Source organism: Manduca sexta, chromosome 15 (genome assembly GCF_014839805.1).
Source record: "Manduca sexta isolate Smith_Timp_Sample1 chromosome 15, JHU_Msex_v1.0, whole genome shotgun sequence".
In the NCBI taxonomy this organism is placed as follows: Eukaryota; Metazoa; Arthropoda; class Insecta; order Lepidoptera; family Sphingidae; genus Manduca; species Manduca sexta.
Window position 1 is genome coordinate 11549766 of NC_051129.1, and position 8273 is coordinate 11558038.

The following is an 8273-nucleotide window of genomic DNA, read 5'->3' on the forward strand; positions in this document are numbered from 1 at the left end:
AGTAAGAAAAGATAGAGCATATAACCTGACCATGAAAAAAATACCCTGCTTTAGGGGTCCACTATTGCTTTTTGCGTTTTAAAATTAACATGTTTACCACATGGTAAGGTTTTTATTTCCGCAGTCATGCAATTTCTACTTAATAATAGCTATAAATATACATTAGTTTCGTTTAATTCTGTTGAAAAACCCGTAAACTATAAACCTTCCTTTTATTCAAGTATTTACCTAATAAATGTTTACTTAACATATTACCTCATATCAACATACTATGAACGTTTAAATTGGTAGAACAATACTGTAGCAATATACATATTTACCTGTAGCATGAATGAGTTGGCTTGATTAGAATAGTGCCATTCACATTAGTGAAGTGATACTTTTCGCAATTAAAATGAGTTTACGGAAGCTCCAGCGCCGCCTGTGATAACAATTCTCAATTCTCCTATAAGGAAGGCCGTAACCATATTCCTATCCATATGACCTCCACATCAGCGATTGTATTATGTGATGATAATGATTCTATGAGCAATAGAGATTCCTTATCATATGCCCGTGTGCCGATCTATACTATAAAAATACATACATTGATTTCGCCGGGATATTTGATCCCGCAGGCAAAGGTGTAAATCTTACGGTTCGTCGCAACGCCAAGACTATTCTGTCTAAAGTACTAAAGCCGCTAATGCTATGACAAACGTGTTTCCCGAGTTATCAAACCGAAGAATCGTAAATAAAGCAATTAGGAATACATCTTAGAGAAATATAATATATTAAATATCTTAAAGACATCATAAATTGTTTATACCTACATTCAATGACAATAAAATAATATGATTCTAAATATCAAAAATTCCAAATACTCGCACTTATAGTATTAGTAATAATATACGGAACTTCGTGCGATAGACATGAACCAATCATTATTACACGACAAGTATATTATTGCGCTGAACCCAAAGCAGTTCACGAGTAGGTTCGCTACTATAAGTACCTATAAGGTAAAATAATATTACCACGGATAGTGATCACATTGTGCCAAACTAGCTCGTCTACAACTTCAGCGTGAAGGTAGAGTCGGACTGGTGCCGCTGTCTCAACCCGACGCACCTTTACTGTTCTTCTTGCGAGGCAGCTACGACACATAGCCCCAATATAAACTTAAAACTGGAAAATCTATCCTGTATGTACCTACCGAATTTACCGTCGGGCCCTCGTTTGCAAGGCATTTGTTTTTAGTAGCGATGTCCCAGATAAACCCGCAAATAAACCACGCTAGCCTAATTAAAATATGCTAGAATAATGTACCGAATTTTAATCACAGCACCCATAAACATGGAGTAGGTACGCACCGACCTCGTGTATAATAAAATAAACATAATGTGCAAATTGGGAATAAACATCAAGTATTCATAGTTATTTAGATTTTTCCGCTTCCGTGAAGAATAAACAAGACTCGTATAAGCTTACGAGCAAAGTAAGGTTAAAATACCTCTCACACATTTCACGCTTTCCTACGAACAAACTCCTGAATAAATTCATAAAATAGACAATGCAAATTTTGAGGGAATTACGGGTAACCCTAAACTGATATAATTTAAGTAGTTCCAATAATTCCAAATGCATAATATATTATTACGTCAATCGTACTTCGCACCGATTATTTGAAAATTTAAAAGGAAACTTAGTGGAACCAAAGTACCTAGTCGTTATATTTCCCTATATAAACAGAATGTTAAAACAAACCAAGTCATTCAGTTGTTAGTTCGCAACAGGTTCGCACCGCGCCATCATGTCACAAACACTCGTGGTAATAGCGCTGTGCGCGATCTCGACGGTGCTAGTGGTCGCTCGTCCACAGAAACAGCACGCGCCGGTCGGCGTGGTGTCGCTGGAAGCCGCGGTCAACAGGACCGTATTGTGCCCCATCAAAACGTGGCGCAACTCTGTTGAAGGTCGCATCCCAAAACACATCGATATGATCCTGTGTGACGAAGAAGCCATCGACGAGTGCCCCGTCAGCTCGACTGAAAACAATTGCTGCAAGCGTATCGACAAGAAGCGACGTGAGTGCTACCAGATCGAAATAAACGTACCCGTGATGTACGGCGACCGACCGGATACGATTAGGGCGCAAGTGGGGTGCGCGTGCATCGAGATCGACGGTATCACCGCTACGGAGAGGACAGAGCTGAGCTGAGCGCGGTCACAGGTCCTGTGGCTCCCACAGGATGCCCTCTCCCACCACGTCCTATGAGCCACGTTACCATCGTGATTTAATGAAACGACTACTGGTGACGATATCTATAAGTACATTAGTAAGTAAATATTTGTGTTGAATGTAAATTATTTCGTGATTATAGTGTGATGCATGTGATTTAATAGTGTGTATTTAATTTATGTTTGAAAAAATATGTTTAAGGTAGAGATTTATATAAACGACTAGGTGTTGACCGATGGAGCCGTAGCTCATAACGCACTTGAACTATTTGCTATTCGGGGAACTACTTCGACGATCAACAGCTTTGTGTGTATAATGTTTAAATTAGAACTTAACGGATAATAATTATTATGTTTGATTCGGATTCTGACTAAGGCCTATTTGTTATATGTATTTAACAGCTTATTATAAGTTTGTAACTGCTGATTGTAGAACGACTGAATCCTATTAGCAGGTAATGTTATTATTTTTATATAATCACTTTTATAAAAATATAATAAAGTAATGTATAAAATATTTATTTTGTTTATTATGAAACATTTCAATCTAACAGACCAACAATTTGTTCATTTGTTTCATACATATCTAGAAGCGAAACAACGAGGCTCGTAGAAAATCATTGCTTAAAAATATGTATAAACATAACTATACCGCAGGAACATCTTCAGGCGTATATTGAAGAGTCTGGTGTTTAGCGCACCCTGTAAAAACAAATGAACAAATTTCAATATGGGTTACACTATTATGTTACGTCATCAACTAAACAGCGGTTTCGACTATTCTGGCGTACCGAATCTCTAACAAACAGTATTCTATCAGAACTGCAATTTACTTACCATCAGATGCAGAGCAATCAACGCGCCGCGTACGCATATAGCTTTTGAGAAAATGTTTCCACATTAAGTGTTCGTTAGAAGTAAACAGAAACCAACGAACGGACTCAGATGATATTTGGCTTCAACTTTTTTTCGCGGTAATTTCCTCCCATAGGGAATATTTGATTTTTTAAATCTGATATTGTAAATAAATGACGATAGAGTGCTAATGGCGGTATAGATCGCTAGCGTAATTTAATAACTTTTGTACCGCGCAATGCTTTTCGCGCGGACGAAGCTACGAGCAACAATTAGACTATATAGTGTATAAATTAATTTCTGTTCGTTAGCCTCGGTCAACCTCGAAAACGGCTAAACCGATTTGTATAATTTTGTTTGGTTTAGTTCGTTGTAGTTCAGGTTTAAAAAAAAATAACGAGAAAATTCCAAAACAACGGCAAAAACTAGATAAAGTCAAGTTGGGTTATTTTGTAAAATAGAATTCTTTTTGCATTCGATTTCTTTTTAATTTCCAATTAGTACCAATTTAATTTAATTAGTATGAAACTTTACGAGTTCGAAGATGCAGCAGGATATTCCTCCTTCCTTCTTTTCGTGTTGGGTAAAATTAAATGTATTTTAAAAGTAACAATAAAGTAAAAAATTAACTTCAAAAACCGTTACAATCCAAAAAATAATTAAACTTTACAATACAAGCAATTTTATATTTTGCTTTCAATTCGTGTTTTTATATTTATATCCACATTAATTGTGTTTTTGGATTCGGTGCCTACTTTAACGCACACTCACGCTCTTTGTTCCCAAAGGGGTAGGCAGATGCACAACTAGTGCACCCACTTTTCGCTGTGTGTATTCCGTCTCAAGATGTGATAGGAGTCGAAGCTATCCCCATATCGGCCACAAATCCCAGGCCCCGGGTTAATATTGAGCAGTAAAACTTTCACTTCTCATCACATTGCCCGACAGCATTGCACAAAGCACAGAGCAAAAGTCGTATTGTAAAGTAATATATCTATGCTACCAAAGGACAAACACGCAATAAAGCCCGAATAATCCAAATGTATAGGTAGTTACGTTGCCAGAAAACAAAATTCTCAAGCCGCGCAAACGGGGTTTTCTTGTGTTCGATTTGCCTGTCTCAGAATAATTTGAACAGAGGTCATTATCCTCGTATAATTTTCTAGATTCGTCCGCCGCTCGAATGATTTCAAAAGAATGTTTTTTTCGCGTAGAAACCCAGTTTCTCTGGCTTCTTGGAAGTATTACTCTGCAGTACACATACTGTGTACATAATACGGAAAAAATAAAGCATATTGATAGCCTCCGCGTGTTGAATGTTGTCGGCCGCGAAACGGAAGACCCCGGGTTCGACAACTGGGTGATCTGCAAACATATTTTGTTTCGGCCCTGGGTTTGTGCGAGCAAGTCTCTAGCAGTTGATACTCACGACACTTGTGGTTACGGTTTGTTGATGACTGTGTTAAGGGTATTCAATCTCATAAGGAAAGATAATTTACTATAGTGGCATTGATTACTCATTGATGATATAAATTCATACTAGAGCATTGACTGGTTAAAAAAGTCAATTTATCAGTCAATTTCATTTTATTCTTGTAAGTCAAAAATGTCCAATTAGGCCGAAACATTTTTTTTAAATAAATAATAAACAATTTGAATGGGTCGACGTGGAATTCGATTCTTAGAACGTTAGTACGGGACTAATGACGTTGGAGGAACGAAATACACATTACATTTATATTATACAAATCTATGAATATGTATCGATACCGCAAGCTCCGCCGAGCGCTGACTCAAGAGCGAATGAATCAACGCTTTCTTAAGGCCCTCCACAGACCATACGCCTTAGAGCATTGGTTGTATATTGTATATATCGACGAGAATATGTAAAGATTTACGAATAATTCATTTAAAATAAAGTTAGTTGCAAAGTAATATACTATCTACTCTAGGAGTAGGACTAGCAGGACTAGGAGGAGATACACGGCATCGACAACTTTAACAGCATTTCATTATGAAATGAAAGAAATTGTATTTACAACATATCGTATATGTTTAGTGGGTACGAACGCACACATATATAGATCTTAAACTATTGTCTGTTTTACCCACACTACAATAGTTTTTTATAATCATGTGCATGAGCATTTACTCTTATACATTGGCAGAAAGGTAAGATCATACAAGTCGCGTCCTTCATACATTGTGTGATGTTCACAGACCTCACACGCTGTCCCTAGACGAACGAGATAACGTGTTTATACGCAATTTACAAATAATATAATATAGTACATAAAGGAATTATTGGATATATTTTTTCAGTGATTTGCTTCAATTATGGTATTCGCCCTCCACCGCCCGCTCCCTGTAGAGTCTGACAGTGTTCTGAGAAACCAATTACTTATGGCGGTCACCACACAGCAGCTACGAGCTACGGGTCAACTTGTTACTATGAACCCAAACGTTGTGTCTCTACTAGCCTAATTACCCAAAACCCCATTTCTTCAATATTTACTGGCTTTGGTTCGCAGCTCGCGACTTCAACCCTAAAAGTGGGCTAATTATCTTTGCATAATTATATAAAAATTATTTACTAATTCTGTAAGCAATGATATGACTCAGACCACAATAAACATAGAAAAAAATATTAAGCATGGACTCATACACTACATATAGAACCAATACACTAGATAGTATTCTGCGTTGAAATTTCACACACAATACGAAACAAGCTGTGGGTTCACGGTGGTTGTCCGTCAGTGGCAATGCCCTGGTCGCACCGAATTATATGAAATGGAATGAAATAATTCATTTGAACCGATAAAATGCTATACATTTAGAAAATATTAACTATTAACTCGACCACCAGTTTTGCAAGCAGTTCTCGCCAGAGAAAAATGGGAAAGAAACTCTGGTGTTGCTTGTCTGGACTGTTCTGCCATTTCCTTTCGTATATATTTACTACATATCTTAGTACAAGGTATATTTGTTGGAGAACTTTAGTTTCAATTATGTTATGATTCCTGAGAGGGTTGTGCACTCGTATGAAAATAAAAAAAAATATTTATTATCTATTTTGCTCTAAACAACAGTAAAAAAAACAATTGTAGTTTTTTCTCTATATCATGCATTATAGTTTAAACTTTAAATTTATTTTGAAAAGAGCAACACAAGATTTTCTTGCGCGCTCTTCTCTGATAAGATTAGGTGACTGCTTTCCGTGCTGGTACAGTTAATATTAATGGAATTTTAATAATATATAACATTTTACAGGTTCGAATAAATTAAAAACAAAGGGACTAATTTTGTTAGCTTTTGGCTTGGAAAATACGAAATTGGTCGAGACGCCAATTTCGTTGACTACGATGTTTTTTTACGTTAAACATTTTCCAGAGAGCATAAAGTTCGAGAAGCGAGTGAGTTCCATTAGTAGGCAATGTTTACGCATAGTTACAGCAGTTCATTTTGTCCGGGGGGAGTACGCGGTGTCTGAATACCGAGGCGCGCCGCTCGACCTACGGCAATTTGTACCGTTTGCCCCACAACCGCACGATAATTGCCCTTATATACATACAGAAACACACATACATATCATTTTATTTGTAATATTAGCTTTACGAGCGCCTTTGCCCGTGTGGGATTATTTTACTCAAGTTGGCATAAGATGAGTCAAGTAAGGAAAGATCTACGTCAGAATACATGTCGAGCGCGAAAAACCGTCAAAAACACAACAGTTACACAGAGACCAGACTCCACTTACTTTATTGAATAGGTACAAGACACAAATCATGGAAACCAATAAGTTAGTTTCTCATGTTCAATTTGTACATTATTTTATATGTAACAGAAAATATTATGAAAAATAAATTCTTCTGTAAAATCAGCATTTATACTAGTATAAATTATCAGAGAAACGGGATAGAACCGACGACATGTCGCTTCATAGCCGTCTGCGTAAAGTTTCTGTCTGTCCGGCGACTACAGACAGTCCAAGGAGGCAGTGAGGAGTACGTAGGGTAGAGGCCAGAGGCGCGCCCGTACAGGCCGGTAGCGTCGCGCCGCAAGTTCAAGGGCGTGCCCCGCCGGCTCCCACCCCACCCGACTCATTTCAATGACCTACATTAGTTGTTTACCTGTTGCTCGCTAAAGAGCCCCTCTCTCGACCTCTCTCCATCGTAATTTGTCTCGTCTGTTCGCATTATAATGTTGCCCTAATCACAAGGATTCCTGAAAACGTTTTTATTTGCATAGCAACCACCTAGTAAGTATTTTCTATTTGTTGAATTAATTTGTAAAGAATCTTTGTACATAAAGGTTATATCTTTATACCTGAAAAGTAGCCAGAGGTTCAAGTATTTAAGTATATCAAGTACTTATCCCCGACACGCTAAAATAATGAAGAGGGTTACACAAATTCAAATCAGACACAACTCAACCATGGGTCCATAAGTTTTTATTAGCAGGCAGAAAGTAAGCAATCGGCATGTAAGTAATGTTGGGTTAAAAATCCATTTCGAATTATATTGTATTCGAGACCCCGTGGTTGAGCATTTGCTCGCTTTTCAAAATCCTTTATCGCCCCCCATCGTTTGGTTACTGCGAAATAAATTTCAAGGTAAGAATCATTAAGCAATACACACACAAACACTTCCATTTGTAAACAAACGACAACAAATTATCTGTTATTGAGATAATCAGATCAGCCGTGTTTCAAGGTTAGTTCACTACCTACTTACTACCTACCGACTACGATGGGTGACGAAACATGGCGTGGGATGCGGTTTTTGTAACTGAAAGTTGCGCTTAGCTATAGCCATTGAAGCCCACTGGGCTTCTATTGGGCAATTGGACATTATGAGATTAAACATATTAACTCACAAACCAAACACAAATATTAAACCCAGGCATACATAATGAGGGGCTGGGTGGTCCGAGCCCAATATTATTGCTTGGTGCCCACCCAAAGTATTTCCATGAAACGTACTACTACCATTTTTAAAAAGGCCAAAATTTACAAATCTACATCTACTTCCAAAGAGGTCCCCACCACCTATAAAATTAAATACTCTAGTTACACCAATGATTAAGCCGTAATATAAAGACCCGGTGGTAGGATAGTCAACCGACTGCGGCGGGATCCAGGATCTCTCGAAAGCTTATTAATTGTCACCGACTAACAAACTTAGGTAGATATATAA